The sequence below is a fragment of the Pyxicephalus adspersus genome, chromosome 7 (assembly GCF_032062135.1).
Source record: "Pyxicephalus adspersus chromosome 7, UCB_Pads_2.0, whole genome shotgun sequence".
Taxonomy (NCBI): domain Eukaryota; kingdom Metazoa; phylum Chordata; class Amphibia; order Anura; family Pyxicephalidae; genus Pyxicephalus; species Pyxicephalus adspersus.
The window spans coordinates 48,814,609-48,818,374 of record NC_092864.1 but is presented as its reverse complement, the minus strand read 5'-3'; the positions used below and the strand labels follow the sequence as shown (position 1 = coordinate 48,818,374).

At 36.9% G+C, this 3,766-nt stretch overlaps 1 protein-coding gene across 1 annotated transcript in view; it reads left to right on the top strand.

Moving 5' to 3' along the window:
• The first annotated feature begins 1,227 nt into the window (after positions 1-1,227).
• CHN1 (chimerin 1) overlaps positions 1,228-3,766 on the top strand; it is a 49,580-nt gene continuing 47,041 nt past the window's right edge. Inside the window, exons 1-2 of the mRNA XM_072418367.1 lie at positions 1,228-1,269; positions 2,424-2,479. The gene's annotated coding sequence lies outside the window, so the exon portion shown is untranslated. The remainder of the gene's footprint in view (positions 1,270-2,423; positions 2,480-3,766) is intronic.

Here is a 3,766-nt window from a genome sequence, read left to right as displayed (position 1 = left end):
GGTACATTTTTTAATATTTATAGGTTCACTTTTACTGCATGACCACTAGATGGTGCCATGTGTTGCAGCCTGTCAATTGGTGACTATTACAGCTGATGAACTAACCTTGCCTGTGTGTTTGGAACTATCCTATGTGCAGGGACATCTGTTCACATCAGAATGGTTTTACTTCCCAAGATAATTAGAATTTAAAGCAGACTGAAGATGCTCAGAAATGCATGTTGCTATATCTGCCTGTCTACACAAGCCCCATCTTCTCAGTGGATCAAACAAGCAAACTAGCTCCTCGACCCATTTCAATTTGTGACCGTTTTACTTCTACATTGCACCACAGCGACTAATTGCATGTCTCCTACAGAGTGAAGTCAGAAAAAAATAGGACTTACTCCACATTCTAAAGTATAATTTTGGGGGGAACTAAACCAGCAATACTCAACTGTCCCCGTTCCACTGCAGGGTGCTGCAATCTTTGTCATCTTTCTCTTCCTGAAATGGATCATCGGCCATCTTTATTGGCTGGGCCAACTCCTGCGCAAGCGCTTGGGAGGTCATTTATTTCCAGCAGGAGGACAAGGCAAGCTGGGATTGTCGGGTATTTCTGGCAACAAACTTTGCCAACCAGCTGTCAAATTTCTTGTCAGTTAGGCAGGTAAGAACAGTTATTGCAGAAGGGACTTTGCCTGCCCCTTTCTGCAATAATCACCTGCCTGATCACCCTTTGTTCAAAGTAGGACTTCACTTTCTCTTTAAAAGCATTACATGACACATTCTATAATACATCAGTATTTATTTTCAGTTGTATTATTTCTTAGTTAACTGTCTGAGTTATGCTTCAGTATTTTGAATTTTTCAACTTACAAAAAGTAAGATAAATATTTGATTGTAATGTACTGTAAAATGAGTCCTGGTGATTAGCATTATCACAACACCATCAAGGCTACATATTTCTATCACAACTAGTATATTGCAACCCAAATTGGAACTAACGAAACTCCTAATCTTTATAAACTGGTATCAGTAAAGAAACACAAAACTGTAAAGTAATTGGCAGAAGAACTACATATCTGGATCATTACATCAGGGATGGAAACTTTGTATCATTTTAGGTTCTCTCCCCTGTATTACCTTCTGCACAAAACATTTTTTGGTTGGATTCATTCTCCTCATTTTATTGGTTAACTTGTGAAAGTCTTTTATGGCATAATTAACATCTTTCTTTTTTTTTCCCAGATAATGATGAGTACAGGCCGCCAGTATGGAAATCTTACTGTAAGTATTCCAACATGATAACCATCTCTATTCTTGTGTTCATTGAAAAAATCTGCTTCAGTGCAACATTAAAGAGAACATACTGTTGAAATATTTCCTGATAAGTGTTCAAAATTAGTAGGCGGATTCTGTGATATTTTTTTTATGTAATCTAAAAGAAACAGGAAAGACTAAAAAACCTAAAGCATCTTTTGGCTTTCTAACCAGTGGGGATTCATCCTGTTTCCTTTTTTATATAAAATAAGATTGTGGATGCCAGCTCTGTAATAAAGACCGCCTGGATGTAAAAAAAAAGCCAACAAAATATGATTCCATGATTAGGAATGGTGCCTCTGAACATCACTTTAAATATAATAACTATGCCTCAGGTACTACTTATGACACAAAAAGATCTTCTAAAGTGTTGGAAAATAATCCAGTTACTGGGTACTGACCCTTTATTCTTTTGTTTAGAAAGAGTCATAATTCACAATAAATCACAAGTCACAAAAAGTCACAATAAATCACAAGTCACAATAAATTCCTGTACAAGTTTGATTTTCCATTGTGGGTTTAGCTACAAATCATTGTTAATCTCTTGCATTGGGAATTTGTAAAAGTAGGTATTCTCCACTACAAAGTTGCCTGTGGAACATCAACTTTATTCTATGCAAATAAAGGAGGGTCTAGATGATAGAAATATCTCTGTTTCTGGTAACCATTACTACTTGACCACTGGTAAGTATCTGAATGTTTCTCTTTGGAAGTTACTTTTATTCCCTGGCAGACTGCGGTCTCTTTTATTCCCTGGCAGACTGCGGTCTCTCTATTCAGGTGTATTGAAACTTTTTTTTTTTATATCTGTATGGTATATTTAAGGATCTCATGTGATCCCCGGGGGTAATACTGAAGTAATTGCTTCTAGCAGACTATAAGTAATACAGAAGTGTGTGGAAATTTTAAATGTTCATTTAAGTTCTTTTCACTTGGTAAATTGCTTTTTTTAATATTTAAAACATGCAACCCATATGCCTGTGTTGCCATTGATATAGTTCAACTAAAATGATGTGCTCTAAGAGGTATAAATATAGTATTTAAAAAGGCAGGCTTTGTTTAAACTGTGCAGAGTATTTTTTTATCTTTGTGTAAAGCAATACTTTTATGTTTTTATCCAGTGTATCAGCTGCAGCAAGAGGCTCCACATCCACGGAGAATTACCTGCACACGGGAGGTAACTAGCATCAATGACCTAAAACAGTACTTGAAATACAAATCTTGGATCTTTAGAATGTAGTTTAGTCTGATATTCTGTATATAGAGTTGAAAACTCCTGAGAAATAACTCTGAGCAAAGGGTTATATGGGTACTTTTAGGTGTTATTATGCTGTAATTGAATTATTACTCCATGCTTGGCATTTTACCGATAATCTGTTACAGAATCATTAGTCATATTCATCCTGAATTTCAGACACAGCATACAACACAAGTAGTGTGGCACATTCAGAATTCTCAGGGTAAAGGTTTTGTAAAGCAGCCAGGGAATAGCTCTGCTGCACCCCAAGCGGGGATTACCTGTCAGATTACTGATAGGATGGACTACTGCACTACAGTAATTCCTGGATGATAAACTAAATGAATGGATCTCGGAGTTTAATTGACTAGAGGGCATCTTCTAGAAGTAGCCAGTCTTTGTCAAAGTTTGTCTAAAGAATAAATACAGATCAACTTGACTATCCTGATCTGTCTCTTTTAGATTTTTTGTTGCGTTGTGGTGCTAAAAATTTTAAATGACACTTCAATACACTAAGACAACACACCTGTGTTTTAGTCCTTTGCGCTACAAGGCAACATTGTGTGAGAAAGAAATAGGTCATTTGCATTTGTTAGCATGTGCTTGGCCAGAACATTAATTTTCAATAGGCTGCCCTAATGCAAAGCCTAAACCTTGTTGGGCCCCATAACACACTGTAATTTGTTATAAATATTTTTACAAACTTCCATTACCATTTCTTTTTCAATATATATTTTTCAGTTTTGTTTCTGCTTCTTGCATTTGGTATATATTTATTGCAGTTTTTCTCAACCATGGTTCCATAGAACCTTAGAGTTCCTCCAGAGGTTGCTAGGGGTTCCTTACCTAGCAATGAGCTATTTGTGCCTTTCAGGACAGTTTACCTGACACCAGTGATCTTTTTCGGTCGGGGGTGGGTATTCTTGACACAGACCAGCAATGTAAGGGTCATTCTTCCTATTAACATCCCACTAATGTACTGCAAGCTGGGGATATGGGAATTATAGCTAAAGATTTCCAGAAGGCATAAATGTTATTTTCAGGGTCCTCCCCCCCGTGTTAAAACACGTCAAGAAACAGTGATTTTTTTGCATAAGCTGTTTAGGTTGTTTATGAAAGTGGACAGGAGGGGGCAGTACAGACTCAAGTGATTAACCCCCTAACCGCTAAGCCCGTAATTTCTCGCACTAAATATTTTTGCTCTTTTGGTTAACCCCGTATTTTTTC